The sequence below is a fragment of the Oryctolagus cuniculus genome, chromosome X (genome assembly GCF_964237555.1).
Source record: "Oryctolagus cuniculus chromosome X, mOryCun1.1, whole genome shotgun sequence".
Classification (NCBI taxonomy): domain Eukaryota; kingdom Metazoa; phylum Chordata; class Mammalia; order Lagomorpha; family Leporidae; genus Oryctolagus; species Oryctolagus cuniculus.
In genome coordinates this window covers 62959502-62977196 of record NC_091453.1, presented here as the reverse complement: position 1 = coordinate 62977196, position 17695 = coordinate 62959502, and the positions used below count along the sequence as shown (strand labels likewise).

The following is a 17695-nucleotide window of genomic DNA, read 5'->3' as shown; positions in this document are numbered from 1 at the left end:
ACAGCAGTTACATTTTAGGTTTTTTTTGGGGGGGAATTGCTTTTCTGTCTGTAACATGGGTCAAACTGTGTCCACGCCGCTATCTCTTACTTTGGCTCACTGGCCTGATGTAGGGGCTAGGGGATCTAATCTCTCTCTTCTGATTAAGAAGGTAAAGCAGCAGTCTTTCTGTGCCTCTGAATGGCCTGCTCTAGGAGTGGATTGGCCCCCTGGAGGGCTCATTCCATTTACCACTCATTAGCCGAGTGAAAGAGGCCGTTCTCCTGCCTGGCCGTCATGGGCACCTGGACCGGGATTTTGGATTTTGAGAAGACATCGGAGGTCAGTATTCCTTCCCGCAAGCGGGACCGGATCTGTGGAAGTGACCGTTGAGTGTCCGGCACCCCACAGCTCTCCGAGAACGCAGAGTCCCCCCCCGGCCACGGCTTAGCTACGGCCGAAACTCCAGAGGGATTGTAAGGAACAGGAGGGAAATTAGGAAGGGCAGTTGGCTGAGAGCCTGGAGACCCCCTGAGCTCGCTTTGGCTTCCCGGCGGCCGGACTGCGACCCGAGGACCAGGTCTCTCTCTCGGAGGGACGCCTGGTCACGCTGCCTACTGCTACGCGAGCAGGGCTTAGCTTTGGTCGAGGCTAATATTGGCCCTTCAGGTAAACTCAGACAACTAGGTAGTGGATAACCTTGAGCAATAGGAGATTTCAAACCCCACTCAGCCCCCAGACAGGAGGAGGTCATTGCTTTCTGCCTTCCTCCTCCTCCGGGGGGCTCCTTCCCCCACTCTTTTGCTCTCCTCATCTATCCTCATCTCTCCTATACCACTGGCCAGGAGAAAGGGTGAGGGAAATTCCACAAGTCTCTCCACCTAGGGAAAAGCTGTTACCTGTTACCTGTTAACCCTTTCCAACCTGGTAGAAAGTTTTCCGTCTTTGCAGCTTATGGTAGCTCTGGTGCGTCTTAAAGTTTTTTGTAAACTATTACTGTTGCTAAGCTTTGATTGCCTGCGGACTAAATCTGGAAAAGAGCTAAAGTTAACTATCTGTTGTAATTGACTGAGTGTCTGCAGTAGTCCTAATTGATCTGGCTTTGGTTAAATTATAGGAGGTTCCCAACACTCTTGGTAAAATGGCGCACCTACCCAACCCCACAGTTAGTCCTGCCAAGCCCTGGTGTGTGCAGTCTTTCCTGTAAATGGGGGACTACAGCCTTTCTCTGCACTCTATTCTAGTCCATGTGGCCTGGTGCACCCAGGCAGGCATAGCCAAATATCTCTAGGCAGAGCCCCCACCCCAGTGCTGCTTCTTTTTTCCTCTCCTGGAGGAATTTCCAATTCAATATTACTGCTGGCCTTACCTAAGGGAGCCAGAACCTTAAGCCATTAACCCTTTCCAACCTGATGGGTTTTTCTCTTTGCAGCTAATAAAAACCTAAACAATGGGTTCATATGCTGATAATCAGCTCTTTTCTGTGCTGCTGTCCCTGACTCATCTGAGAGCGTTCACCTGTCTTGAAGGTTTCGCGTTTTTCTATTGCCATTAGAGTCTTGATTGGAAAAACTACAATGTGAAGTTGTTTACATTGTTTATCTGTTTTTAATGTCTGAGTGATTACCCACCTGATCAGAAATGTACTAATTTTGGCTAAATGGTTTGACTCTCTGACAGCTTAAATTCTAAACCAAGTCTTCCAACTTTGGGCTTCCAGTCGGATCCCTGGAACTCTCAAAGGATGAGACTCTAAATTTGTTAAAGTAACAGCTGCTTGGGTCAATTCAGATTATATAAAATATATTAAAATGTTATAAATGGTGTCAGACCTATACTGTATTTATGTTTTTACTTTCCAGCTAAAGTGGTCTTATAAAAATAAGAGTAAAATTCTATGTATACAAGCCTTTATGTTGTTAACTAAAGTAAGCCAATGCAGATTGGTTCAAAAAATTGAGGTAATGCAAATGCCCTTCGGTTTGCTCAGTGGCTTGCTTGCTCAGTTTACATGTCTTTGATATGCTTTAAACTTGTTTCTCTTAATGAGGAAGATCTTTTCAAAGTTGTAAACATGTACTAGTGTTTGCTGTCCAGGAGGTGTTATCCTCATGTTACTTAAAAACATAAAAATGTAATTTTAACTTTTATTTCAGATAATTGTGTGGTATTCATTAATAACTCAGTGTCTTAAGTCATCTAGGCATCAGTGCTAAGTAAAACTTGGGAAAATATATATACTTTTAACATCTCAAATTCAATTAAAAAAAACCTGTTTAAGTTTATTAACATGTATTCTCATAGGTTGTCCATACATGACAATTCAAGGCTATGTAAAAGTAACTACGGGTATAAAGTTTCAAAAGGTATAAACAAGTCATAAAAAGTTTTAAAATGTTTACGATTTTAAAATATTGTTTACAGAGTTGAGTGCTAATGCCAAAATTACACTGACCTAAAGTCTGATCTTCTGTTATAACAATGGGTTTAAAAAAAAAATGTGTACTAATATTAGTAAATATCTAAAAATGGTCTAAATCATAAATCTTAAAATCTGTTTCTGCAAAAACTGTAACGTCTATTTTAACAGTGTCTGCTTAATCGGTTACTCTGCCATTTCTAGAGTTAGGTCCTGTAAGCTCTTTTTTTTGACTCTGTTAAATAATCCTAAATTATGTAAACTCTTATATACAAGGTTTTTTTTTATTTCTGGTTTATTTGACAACAAGAGACATAAAATTCATGTTAATCCATTGTGTACTCTACTGTCTCTGTTAAGTTATGGTTATGCGGCAGATGCTAGAAAACTGGGTTCCAGAAAACCAAAAAAGCTCTAGTGTCCACAGGCTACATGGTAAATACCTGGAAGCCAAAGAATGGCAGAGACCTCTGCCACAATTTCTCCTCTAAGTCGGGCTACGCAGTAAACACTGGTTAAACTGCCAGTTAAATCTAAAAGCCCAGAAAGTCAGGCTAGAGACCCAACTCGCTGCCTCACTTCTCTTTTCTCTTCCAGAAGGGAAGTTACTACTGTTCTGCAGGTCTCTCCACTGTGACGTACGGTTTGATCCCCAGACCTTATGTAAGGGATGACTGACCTTTTCTGTAATAATGCCTGGCCACAGTATAGGGCCCCAAACAACAACAACAACAAAAAAGTTAAACTATAAAATAATGTGACAACTAGATCAATTTTTCGGTGTAAAAAGTTACACTGACGACCTCAAAGTATGCAAGCAGGTCACCACAGTTGATCTTACCTAAAGGGTCATAGTTCTCCTCATGGGCACAGTCTTAACTCGCAGGAAAATACTAAGTGTCAGAATTTGCCCATGACCATAATTTTTCTAGCTCACCCTGATATTAAAAAATCTCCAAAAATCAGGATTGGGTTGAGCACCCCCTTGACTGACATCATAGAGGCTGCCTCCTTGGTCTACTTTATTAGAGACCAGGAAAACGAGGAGCAAGCAAGCAGCAGAGGATAGGCAACAGACCAATCAATGGCTGCTTTACACGGTGATTGCCATCAAGGAGACCCAGCAAGGCCAGTGCACCCCAAACGGCACCTGTTGCTGATATAAGGAGCCAGGGCATTGGGCAAGCAGCTGTAGTGACAGCAAATGCCTTCTGTCAGCGCTGCCAAGAGCACGGTCACTGGACACGGAACTGCCCTGGGTGTCGAAGGACTCCTGGTTCAGAACAGCAGACCCTGTGGCCCTGAGCTAAAAAGCCTTTGGCTCTGCCCAGCCTCTGCCCAGCTTCCAGCTCCAGCCACTGCTATTGAGGGGATGGCCTAGGGTCAGTGAAACACAAGTTGCCTATTTCCATCAGCCTCCTATTCAGCTCTCCTCCTAGTCCAGCCATGTAATGCAAGTCAACAGGGTGCCTCCCTTAAAGGAGATTTGCATCTCTTTCAATTCTCTTCCAGCATCCCATGGATAGGTCTGAGCCTCACACACCCAGCCATGCCTTAAAAGTCTATCCAATAACATTAAGCTTAGAAAGCCCTCCCTGCCAGTTCCTAAAAACAGGGCTTTCAGTAACAGTTAACTCAGATAGCCCTACACCTATTTAAGTCCTCACTGAGGACTTAAAGGGCCTATCTCTTGAGGGGTGTACACAATAATCCATAATATAAATAGTTAAATGTAAATAATTCATTAGTCTGTCTTCTTTCCCAGCCTGAGACTCTAGTCTTGTATAAAAATCCTGGCTATTTCCTCTCCTTGGCCCACTAACTTCTGCAATCTTGATGCTTCTCTTTGGGCCATGTGTTTTTAATGCCCTTGTTCGTTTTGTCTCTAACAGACTAAAAGCTGTTAAATTCCAAATGGTCATCAGGCAAGACTTCCAGCCCATTCCACTGGACGACCTGAGCAGCCCTCTGGACCGAGCAACACAGTCTTTCCAAGGCCACTGTTGCACACCATAAGAAGGTAGCAAGAGGAAATACCCAAATCCCCCTCGACGCCCACATGCCAGCTTTGAAGAAGTTACAGAAAACGGAACTCCATCCATAATCCCAAAGAAGAATTTTGGGTATTACCTCTTGAGCAAAAAAATGTTAGGCAGAAAGTCAGTTATGAGCTTATGTGTGTGTGACATAAAGGCCTAATGTGTCCAGCACATGCATCTGCATCTCAGTCATCCTGACAATGTTTCAGGGGCAGCCCGGCCTTTGCATCCTGCCCTGCCCCCTTCTACCTGATAACCTGCCAGGTGGAGATCCCCGCCCCTTCTGCCTGACAAATCTTCCACAATCTCCCAGGTGCAGCCCAGTATCTGCATTTCAGTATTACAGAACAGGCGGGGGTTGAATCTCATTTTCATGGGCGGGGGGGTGGGTTATGCACGGCCCTAAAAAAAAAAATGTTGTCTTTATGCCGACTAAACTGGGGTGGTTAAAAACTCCATGGCCAAACTCAGAAAACGACTGGAAAAATGGCAACGGGAGAGGGAAACTCAACAGGGATGGTTAGAGTCATGGTTCGGCCGGTCCCCATGGCTTACTACTCTACTGTCAGCCCTAACAGGACCCTTAATTGTTCTACTCCTAATTGTAACCATAGGACCTTGTGTGTTAAATAGACTCATCACCTTCGTGCGGGAACAAGTTAAAAATGTTAAACTCATGGTCATAAGACAACAATATGTCACATTAAAAAAAAAAAAAACAAATAATCTCTAAGATTAGAGATCCTTACAACAAGGAGTGGGGAATGAAGAGTTAAAATTGTATATGTGCGGGTGTAAAAAGTTAAGCTTAAGCTTACAGGTTTAAACCTTCCTGGTGCAGCTGTGAAAATAAAACAGAGTGAAGTAGCACCTTGACAGTAGGGACTCCATTTTGGAGCACTTGAGACTGCATTCTGGGAAAGTCCCCCCCCCCCCCCCCACCGTGAGACTCTGGTCTGAAACTATGATCTCAAATAGTCGGACAATAGCAGTACACTACATCACCCTTGGCAACACACAAAAACCCCCTAGAATGATTGCTCAAGCTTAAAAATAAAAAGGTTACACCTGGGTTACCTGGGCTAATAATAAAGATGTGATTTGTCTATGTCTTAAGATCATAATTGCTGATTGTAAGACTTTAGCAACCGCTTAACAACCGTGTATTCTCTTCCCCTTCCCGGTTTTGCGGTTTTTGCCTTTATAAACCCTAACCTTTGGTTATTCGGGGCTGCTCTGCTCATGATGATCAGACAGCCCCAGCATGCTGGATAATCAGTAAAGCTTCCCCTTGCTGTTTGCATAAGAGATGTCTCTTGGTGACGTTTTTCGGGCGGTCAACTCTAACACTTGGACTCTAGTTCAACCCAGCTATGGGGGTGGGGGGCAGGATTCTTGAACTGCCACACTCTGGCCATAGAAATCACAAAGCAGAGGAGAACACTTCTCTCTGTTCACAGCATGAAAACCTCCTCACACCAGCTCTGTTTCCAGGACTTCAGCACCTAAGGCGCCACCTGAGCAGGTATCCCACCTGAAGAGGAAGGCACAGAGGGTGGTGTTTCTGCATGAAGCAAGACTATGTGACCTTGAACATGTCACTTGGTTTCTCTGAGCTTTTGTTTCCTTATCTGAAAAAGCAGAGTGATGGTCTCAATTTCACTGGGTGACTGAGAGATTGGTAACAGATTTTAACAAAACTTGTTTAATATTTTTCATTAACTTTCAAAAGCGTTCAATACTAGATATTGAAGCATCTTTGGAGGTTATTTGGTTGGATATTAATCCACAGCAAAGTGTTTCTTGAAATACTCATTAATCTGACCTGGGAAAGAGGCAGTAGTCACCTCCGGAACATTTCTAAAAACTGTGGAGTATTGAGACCGGCATTGTGGCACAGCGAGTAAAGCCGCCACTTTTAAATCCAGCATCCCATATGGGCGCTGGTTCATGTCCCAGCTGTTCCACTTCTGATCCAGCTCCCTGCTAATGGGTCTGAGAAAGCAGGGGACAATGGCCCAAGTGCGTAGACCCCTGCACTAGCATGGGAGACCTGGAAGAAGCTCCTGGCTCCTGGTTTTGACCTGCCTCTGCCCTGGCCATTGGGGCCATCTGGGGACTGAAGCAGCAGATGGAGAACCTCTCTCTCTGTCTCTCCCTCTCTCTGTACCTCTTTCAACTAAATAAAAAAAAAACTTAAAAAATAAAAACTGCTACATATCCTTATATCCTTATTCTTTTTTTTTTTTTTTTTTTTTTTTTTTGACAGGCAGAGTGGACAGTGAGAGAGAGACAGAGAGAAAAGTCTTCCTTTTCCACTGGTTCACCCCCCAGTGGCCACTGCAGGCGGCGCGCTGCGGCTTGTGCACCGCGCTGATCCGAAGCCAGGAGCCAGGTGCTTCTCCTGGTCTCCCATGCGGGTGCAGGGCCCAAGGACCTGGGCCATCCTTCACTGCACTCCTGGGCCACAGCAGAGAGCTGGACAGGAAGAGGAGCAACAGGGACAGAATCCTGCGCCCCAACGGGGACTAGAATCCAGTGTGCCGGCACCGCAGGCAGAGGATTAACCTATTGAGCCATGGCACCGGCCTCATATCCTTATTCTTGTGGCCTTCTCACTCTAAAGACCAACATAAATGATTTACAGAATATTGTAAAGCAAGTTCTTGAGAGTTGCATACACTTGGGTGAGAATTCTGTACTTTCAGTAGCTGTGTAACTTTGGATTAGTGAGGTAAACTTCCTGAGTATTAGTTTCTCCTATAATTTGTAAAAAGATAATGATACCTATTCTTGTGGTAATCAAAAGAGTCAAATGAAATGATGATGCCAAGCATAGTGTTGATCACTTAACACTCACTGAATGGTATTTATCAATTATTACTTTTATTTATACAGTTCTAATTGGTTTCAGGCATCTTAGTCTGCTTACTATCATGGCACTTTAGGCAAAAGAAAACTTTGGTTTTTATGGTAAGTTGGTAAGAATTAAGTGATTTTTGGTGCCTAACAACTGGATAAAGAACAAAGAATAGTTAATTTCCGAGGTTTCCATATAACAAGATACTTTTAAAATATCCAGAGCTTTGGGAAATAGTTTTAGCTCTCATCAGGAGGACAGGTTATATATAGTCCATTTGTTAATTAATTCATCTGTGATATACATGTCTCACTGAGACACTGGGAAAAAACATGAATTAGGCTAAGATATAGTTTTTAAGAAAAGTGAAGAAATTTAAGAATTCAAAGCATGAGGAACTTTTAATCAATGAAGGGTATTTTTATTTTGAACACAGGAAGTACTATAAAAATGGTTCTGTACAGAATTAAAACCCATAATATGTTAAGAGTTAATAAGAAGCCATATATATATGTGTGTGTGTATACATATATGTATATATATATATATTCTGAAAACAGAAAATGAAAGAATTACTCTACCATATAAAAATGTGTAGAGGGAATCATTAACACAGACTATATATATATATATATATATATATATGTAACATACTGCAAACCTAAGAGATTTTTGTAGCAAATTGTTTTGCCTTGTACACAAGAAGGCGAATAAAAATGACCGTGAGTGTATAGTCAGCATTTGGAAAGACAGCTCATAACCCAGTGGAGACATGTAAATGAGTTAACAAGGATTTAGACATTGGAAGCTTCTGAGCTGAAGCTTCTGCTCGCATCAGCTTTGCTAATGTTACTGTGTGGCTGAAGCTATGTCTAACTGCTAAATGAAGCCAAGGTAGAGTATGATGATGGATTCACAACAGAGATTCAATATAGTCATAGTCACTGCAAATATGCAATTAAAATTTAGTTACAGATTGGTAGAGATGATATACTGCAAATAGCTACACAGTTAAATATATATTCAGAAGATGAACCATGCTTAACTGACAGAGATTTGAATTTCTCAAAGTGGAACACTCCAACCAAATGTCCAAATGACCTCAAGTACCTGTTTAAAATTCAGTCTAGAAACCCCATTTCAAGCTTATTGAATTAGAACCCATGAGTCTGCATCTTAAATAATACCCCAAATGATTTTTAGATTTACTGAAGATTAAGAGACAAAATAAAGCAAATATCCATTCCTACAAACGTTAGACATGGTCACTCAAGTCTTTGGTAAGGAATTTCACAGTTCTAGAAGTATAATCCCGAGATTCTTTCAGAACATATTTGATATAACATGTTCACGAAGGAAGGAAGTCACAAAAACAAATAAATCTTACACATTAAAATGATTTTTGATAACAAATTAACAGCAGTAGAGCTTGTTGAAGTACTTGCCCCAATTTTTAAACCTATCAAAACCTACACAGTAAAGATGGAAAAAAAAAAAAAAAGGACATAGGTCTGACTGACACAAGGGACTTTTGTATAGTAGATTAAAACCTTGACACAACTATATGGCTTTGAGCAAATTTTTGAAATACTCTACACCTCACTTTCCTTTTTTATGTGTTTATTTGGGAGAGAGCTATAGAGATACAGAGACAGAGATGGAAATAAAACTCCCATCTGCTAGTTCACTTCCCAAGTGCCTGCAGTGGCTGAGACTGGGCCATGCTGAAGCTGGAGTGGGAACTTCATCTAGGTCTGCCCTAGCAGGAACTCAGTTGTTTGAGCTATTACTGCTGCCTGCTAGGCTCTGCATTAGCAGCTAGTTGGAGTAAGACACCAGAAGTGGACATCAAACTCAGACATTCCAATGTGAGATGCAGGCACCCTTACCTGCAGCTTAACTGGTAAGCCAAATGCCCAGCCTCTACAGACCTCATTTTCCGTAACTTGAGAATGATAATAATGGATCTGATTCATAGGCTTGTTGTGAAGATAGAATATATTAATAAATACATAAAGTTCTTAGAACGACACTCTCACAGAGCAATACATTTGAATACATTTAACACACAATGAGTATATGTGAGTAACTTTTATATATGTTTGCTATTGTTATTACTATTGATATGATTATTAATAGTAGCATTGGTATAGGGTGGTTAGAGTACACTATGAATCAAAGTAAAACCAAATCATTTAAGCATCCATAGAACTCACAGAATTATTGTATTTTGAGAACCAAACATAAAATATTTTCGTATGTGACATCAACAGATTAAGAAGATTTTCACTTTTAAAATTTGCTTTTAATTTTTAAAGAAAGTGTTTTTAAGGTAGAAAATACTTTATTTTAGGTGAGACAGAGGTGGGGGGTAAAGAGAATGGGTTTAAACCTGCGCAGACAGAGGGCAGGGGGTTTGAAGTCAAGCTTAATTCCCTTTAAAGAAAAGTTTGACATGTAAAAATTGTATATATTTATGTGGTATTATGTGATGTCTCATTACATGTATACATTGTATAGTATCCAATAAGCATAAATAGGTTTATCATTTCAAGCATTTAACATTTATTTATAGTTAAAACATCCAAAATCTTGTCTCTTAATTTTTTTAATAGGGAAACATATAGCACATTTACACTATTTAGATTCCTATTACTGTCTGATAGAAATCCAGAATTTGGGGGCCTGTGTTGTGGCATAGCAGGTAAAGCCACCGTCTGCAATGCTGGCCTCCCACATGGGAAACGGTTCAAATCCCGGCTGCTCCACTTTCAATCTAGCTCCCTGCTAATGCCCCTGGGAAAGCAGTGGAGGATGGCCCAAGTGCTTAGGACCCTGTGCCCACATGGGAAACAAGAAAATCTCCTCCAGAAACAGCATCCTAGTCTCAGACCTGAGTGGCAGTGCCCCAAGTACTTAGGCCATTTTCCATTGCCTCCCCAGTCACATTAACAGGAAACTGAATTAGAAATGGAGTAGCCAGGACTCGAACTGGCACTTTGATATGGGATGACAATGCTTCAAACACCAGGTGAATGGGCTGCACCACTATACCAAACCCTACTGTTATATTTTGAACTTCTATGAGATCACCTATTTTTTAGTCTCCACATATGAGTGAGATCCATGTGATATACGTCTTTCTGTGATTGGCTTATTCAACTTAACATAATGACCTCTAATTCCATCTACATTATTGCAAAAGAAAAAATTTCATCTTTTTATGGCTGAATAGTACTCCTTTGTGTATATGAACCACATTTTCTGTATCCATTCATCAGTGGATGGATTCTTAGATTGTTTCCATTTCTTAGCTAATGTGAATAGTACCGCAATAAACATGGGAATATGGATGAACAGATGGATTTGGTTTTCCTTGGACATACAACCAGGAGCAGAATTGATAGATTATGTCCTAGTTCTGGTTTATTTTTTTTTTCAATTTTTGAGGAACCTGCATATTGTTTTCCACAGGGGTTATACTAATTTACATTTCCATCAATAATGTACATGGGTTCTCTTTTCTCCATATCTTAGTCAACGCTTGTTATTTTGTTGCCTTTTTCCTAATAGCTGCTCTAACTGGAGAAAGGTGCTATCTCACTGCAGTTTTGATTTGCATTTCCCTGATAATTAATGATGCTGAGCATGTTTCATGCATTTGTTGACCATTTGTATGTCTTCCTGGGAGAAATGCCTTTTTAGATCTACTGCCCACTTTTTTGAGTATTAATATTATGATTAATGTCACCATTGATTGGAGTTTATTATATATTCTGTATATTAAAACATTTTCAGATGTATAACTTGCAAATGTTTTCTCACATTTGGTAGTTTGTGTCTTCACTCTGTTGAATGTTTCCATGGCTGTGCAGAAGCTCTTTAATTTGATAAAATCCCATATGTCTGTTTTTACTTTTGCTTCCTTTGCTGTTGAGGTATGATGCAGAAAATCCTTGCCCATTCCTATGTCCTGCAGTGTTTTCCCTATGTTTTGTTCTAGTAGTTCTAAAGTTTGAGTTCTTACCTTTAGGTTTTTTGAGTTAATTTCTATATAACATGTGATATAGGAATCTAGTTTCATTGTTTGCATGTGGCTATACAATTTTCACAACACCATTTATTGAAAAGACTCCCATTTGTCTAATGAATGTTCCTAGTATGTTTGTCAAAGCTCAGTTGGCTGTAGACGCATGGGCCTACTTCCAGAGTTTCTTTTCTGTTTCATTGGCTTATGGATCTGTTTTTATGCCAGTACCATGCTGTTTTAATTATTGTAGCTTTGTAGTATATTTTGTAGTCAAACAGAGTATTGTGTCCCGCATTGCTCTTTTTCTTCAATTTATCTTTAGTTATTTGGAGTATTGTGTGATTCATTACAAATATTGGTAGTGTTTCTTTTCTAGCTCTGTGAAAAATGTTATTGCAATTTTGATAGGGAGTGAATTGAACTTGTAAATTACTTTGGGTAGTGATATAGAACACCTTGAAAACTGGTGTAAAGTTTGTCTAGAACCCCCAAAACTGGATCTGCTGATCCAACTTACAGAAAGCCAATCACTAACACCAGACAGTAGGTATTTATTGCAAAAATAGAGCAAGGAACAAAGCAGCTATTGCTTAATTCCTGGGCTCCCCAAGTGGCTAGGGGTAAAGTTACTTTATGGATTTAAGTTAGGGCTAAGAGGTACATGCTAAGCTCATGTGCAGGTTCCTGGTTGGTCTGCAGTATTTGTGGTCCTACTTCGATTGGTCAGTGATACGTCTGTCCTTTAGGGAATTTTGAACTGGGAAGAAGGGTTATGCAGACAACTCTTTTCCTCTTGCTTTCCTCAATGCAACTTTTAGTATGATTATTGAAAGACAAGGAACTGTGGCTTCTCATCTGGCTTCCGTAGCTCATGTGAAGGTGACTTGGTGGGTGAATAGCTTTTCGCAGGAGGGTCTCTGCAGAGATGTGGTTACCAGAGCCTCTTTTTTTTAATGATTTGTATATTTTTTTATTTGCTTAAAAGTCAGAGTTACATAGAGAGAGGAGAGGCAGAAAAAGAGAGGTCTTCTATCCGCTGGTTCATTCCCCAGATGGCTGCAACAGCCGGAGCTGCACCAATCTGAAGCCAGGAACCAGGAAATTCTTGTGCATTTCCCACACGGGTACAAGGGCCCACATATTTGGGCCAATTTTTACTGTTTCCCAGACCATAGCAGAGAGATTGATTGGAAGTGCAGCAGCCGGGACTCGAACCAGCTCCAATATGGGATGCTGGCCCTGCATGCAATGGCTTTTCCCACTACGATACAGTGCCCCTCCCACCAGAGCCTCTTACTCGGCCATCATCTTGACTCCCACCTTCAATGATTGGAGTTTTAACTCAGACTGATTTTTAATGTGTTTGGCAAATAGAGAGTAGATAATTATATGAAATTTATGTCATATTCATCTGTGTGAAAAATGAAATTAAACTTTATATTTGTGTAACACTTTTAAAAACGTATTTAGCAGCTCAAATTTCATAACTACAAGATGGAATAGGGCCACCCAACTCACTTATGGCTCTGTTTGAGTAACAAATAAGCATTTATTGTATGAAACCACTGAGATTTCATGATTTATAAGTTATACCACTGACACCTATCTCATCCTGATTGATAATATGATCATATAAACTTAATTATCTTAACCAACTTCAGAAATAATCTAATGTTCCTTAAATTCTTTTTAATTTTTTTAACTTTTATTTAATAAATATAAATTTCCAAAGTACAGCTTTTGGATTACAGTGACTTTCCCCCCCATAATTTCCCTCCCGCCCACAACCCTCCCATCTCCCACTCCCTCTCCCATCCCATTCACATCAAGATTCATTTTCAATTATCTTTATATACAGAAGATCAATTTAGTATATATTAAGTAAAGATTTCAACAGTTTGCACCTACACAGAAACACAAAGAGTAAAGTACTGTTTGAGTATGAGTTATAACATTAATTCACATTGTACAACACAACACATTAAAGACAGAGGTCCTACATGGGAAGTAAGTGCACAGTGTCTCCTATTGTTGATTTAACAATTGACACTCTTGTTTATGGCATCAGTAATCACCCTAGGCTCTTGTCGTGAGTTGCCAAGGCTATAGAAGCCTTTTGAGTTTGCCAACTCTGATCTTTTTTAGACAAGGTCATAGCCAAAGTGGAAGTTCTCTCCTCCCTTCAGAGAAAGGTACCTCCTTCTTTGATGGCCCATTCTTTCCACTGGGATCTCACTCGCAGAGATCTTTCATTTAGTTTCTTTTTTTTTTTTTTTTTTTTTTTTTTTTTTTTTTTTGCCAGAGTGTCTTGGCTTTCCATGCCTGAAATACTCTCATGGGCTCTTCAGCCAGATCCGAATGCCTTAAGGGCTGATTCTGAGGCCAGAGTGCTGTTTAGGACATCTGCCATTCTATGAGTCTGCTGTGTATCCCGCTTCCCATGTTGGATTGTTCTTTCCTTTTTAATTCTATCAGTTAGTATTAGCAGACACTAGTCTTGTTTAGGTGATCCCTTTGACTCTTAATCCTATCGTTATGATCAATTGTGAACTGAAAATGATCACTTGGACTAGTGAGATGGCTTTGGTACATGCCACCTTAATGGGATTGAATTGGAATCCCCTGGCAAGTTTCTAACTCTACCATTGGGGCAAGTCCGATTGAGCAAGTCCCAAACTGTATATCTCCTTCCTCTCTTATTTCCACTCTTATACTTAACAGGGATCACTTTTCAGTTAAATTTAAACACTTAAGAATAATTGTGTGTTAATTAAAGATTTCATCCAATGGTATTAAGTAGAACAAAAAAATATTAAAAGGAATAAAGTAGTAAGTTGTTCTTTGACAGTCAGGACAAGGGCTGATCAAGTCATTGTTTCTCATAGTGTCCATTTCTCTTCAGCAGGTTTCCTTTTAGGTGCTCAGTTAGTTGTCACGGAACAGGGAGAACATATGATATTTGTCCCTTTGGGACTGACTTTTTTCACTCAGCATGATGTTTTCCAGATTCCTCCATTTTGTTGCAAATTCTAAACTTAAAAAAAAATCTATTCCCTATTTGTATACAAGATAAAACAAAAGGAAATTAATAAAATAATAAATATATGAATGTTAGTCACAAAAATATTAAAAGTAATGAAGTATAAAATGATTCATCAATAAATAAAATCATCATGAATGTTATAGAAATGCAGACTGATATTGATGTATTATATTGAAAAATCAAATATCACCAGTGATTTTGCTTTCAGTAATGTGATTTTCTAAGTCAATGCGAGATTCTTCTTTTCCAAATCAAACAAAATATGGTATTTATTCTATTTACAAGGCAACTGCATTTTAGAAATTGTGGTATATATGCAAGATAGAATACCACTCAGTCATAAAAAAAGAATGAAATCTTGTCTTTCACAACAAAATGAATACAACTGGAGACCATTATGTTTACTGAAATATGCTAGTCTCAAAAAGACAAATATATGTTTACCCTGATTTGTGGTAACTGATATACAGAGAAAAAAATGTAATGTATATGAGTGGATTTGACATTTTGAGACTTGATCATTGTTTATAACCCTTGTCTATATTTTTGAAGAACATTGGTTTTTCTACTTACTAACTTGTTGAATTCTGTATTTAGTGGAGGTTCCAACTTTCAATTATAAAGTAAATTGAAAGTATATCATTGTAAAAATTAAAAGAAAAATGAGAAAGAAGGATGAGGGAGAGTAGGTGAGGGAGGGAGGGAGGGTAGGGTGGGACATATCATTATGCTCTTAAAACTATATATATGAAGTACATGAAATGTACCCTTTATAACAATTGGAAAATTTAAAAAAGCATATAGTAAAATCTTGCAAAAATATTTTGTATTCATATGAAAGAAGGAGATTTTATAGGTTCACAGCCCTGTGATATGTGAGGAAACAATGCAAGATATATGAAAATCGTTCATTTTGTGGAGCTTTTCTGTATACAGTGGGAATTCTAACATCTCTTGCACCCCACACATTAAAAAGCCCACAATGCTTTTGCCATCAACCTTTGTACCAGAAACACTAAAATAGTAATTCTCAGAGCCACTATCTTTCAGGGTTAAGAAAAATGAACTCAGTTATTTTATCAACACAGATTTCTAGTGAAATAAACTTGAAAGAAATAAAACTGGAAGAAAAATGGGCTATATTTCAGGCTTACCATGTAAGTTCTTCCCTAGTCTTTGTCACTTAGTTTTATAATTATTAACATTCATGGATTGTTTTTGTTTTAGTTAAGGCTGCTATAACAAACTACCATAAACTGTGTGGTTTATAAACAACTGAAATTTGTTTCTTGCTGGAAGCCCTACAACAAAGCACTGGCAGATTTTATGTTTGGTGAGGGTCCACTTTGTGATTCACAGATGGTTCTCTTTTTGCTTTGCCCTCGCATGGTGAAAGGGACAAATGAGCTCTCTGGGGTCTCATTTAAAGAGCACTAATCCCATTTATGAAGACTCTACCTTTTTGAACTCAGCATTTCCCAAAGGTCCCGCATCTACCACTATATTGGGCATTAGGATTTCAACATCTGAGTTTTTGAAGGGCCACTAACATTAAGTCTCTAGCATTTCTCATTAGTATTTTATATTTTTCAACATTGCTGTGAGGTAGGCTGGTCTGGTGCTATGCTCTCTATTTTATACTTCAATAAAAAATTTGAAAAATATTCAGTGAATAACATGAACCTGGTCTTTAATATATATATTCTAAATAAATGTAATTTTAAATTATTTGCTCTTTGTAAGTCTGCACTATGTGACTAAATCCTCTCATATGAATCATGAAATTAACTGCACTTAAACAAGTAAAGTATAAATCATTGAATGCTAGCAAAATAAGATGTCATGTAGCTTCATGGAAAATCAGTTAGAACCCTTGATTAATCTGAGTAATTTTTGATTTATGAATTATTATTTAGTTTTCCTTGTCCTACAATAAAACATACCAGAATATTGAAAATAATAACATTGAGAGTGGGAAGTTCAGAGCTGTCTAGTGACCTTTGATTAAACTCTTGAATTCTAATATTTCTCTTCCCATGAAATACATGAATATATATTAAGTAATAATTTGTTATTATTAGGTAATAACTTAAATTCTTATGGCAATTCATCAAAGACTTAAAATTTTAACTTCTGATTACCATGATATAACCTGGGCTGGGGTTGACACAATTTGAATCAATAGAAAATAAATTACATATGCTAGTTCAAAGGATATAATGTTGTTTTGAAATTGATGGAAAATTTTGTCACTTTTACAATGAGTAATATTTTGGGGATAAGCTTATCTAAATACTAGCAGGATCAATGAGTATGTAATGTTCAGTGATGTTTAAGTTTATTAAATCATACTTTAATCTTCTAAAGAACTTACCATAGTGTAATAAGCATTTTTCAAAAGCACACTTACTTGTTTATGGTTTAAGTTACAGGCACACACACACACACACACACACACACACGTTGTTTACCACTTTCTCCTCACTCAGTTGTTAGAACTCACAAAGCACATGTATCAGCACAGCAGCTAGTCTGGCAGCTATAGAAATACAATTATGCAAATTAGATATGTGTTCCCTGAAGAGTCCTAATAGGATGATTGACCTATATACAGCTTCATTTGTTCTCATGCTTCCTCTTTATTGTCTTCCAGCTGCACAAGAAATTAAAACTTGTTAAATTGTATTGCTCCCCAATTATATATCAAAGGTACTCCGTCATTCCATGTCAAAAAGAATCAGTAGCTCTTTAATGCTGTCTTCTCTAGATAATATATCCATGGTACTGGAAGACAGGAACATTTCAAATCATACATATTAAGCACTTTCTGTTTGAATTTACATATCACTTAGGAAATGTATGACAGTGAGTTGTAAAGGTGTGTAGCTGAGAGATCACGGGATCTTTGGTTTTTTTCCTTGTGTTTTTGATCAACTTTCCCATTTGGAAATATGATTTATCTGTGGGTAGTACTAAAACTCTTTAAAATTATTTAGCAGACCAGAACTTAGTGCAAATGGGAGGTATCTTGGTTGCCTTTCAGTCATAGAAACAGAAAATAGTGTTCTTAAAGTTTCTATAATGCATTAACTACAATGCATTAACTTTTATTTTTGTTTTGCTCTTTAGCTAAAATCAAAATGTATGTGATATTTACATTGGTGGTACAGTTGTTTCAGAGAAGTGTTTTTCTCTTTAAAAAAAAAGATTTTATTTATTTATTTGAGAGGTAGAGTTACAGACAGAGAGAGGGAGAGACACTGAGAGAGGTTTTCCATCCACTGGTTCACTCCCCAAATGGCCACAGTGACCTGAGCTGGGCCGG

The 17695-nt window shown here is 38.7% G+C and overlaps 1 pseudogene; it reads left to right on the top strand.

The window, feature by feature from the left end:
* The first annotated feature begins 276 nt into the window (after positions 1 to 276).
* The window catches only part of LOC100354564 (histone H3.3A-like), a 55547-nt pseudogene continuing 38128 nt past the window's right edge, over positions 277 to 17695 (top strand).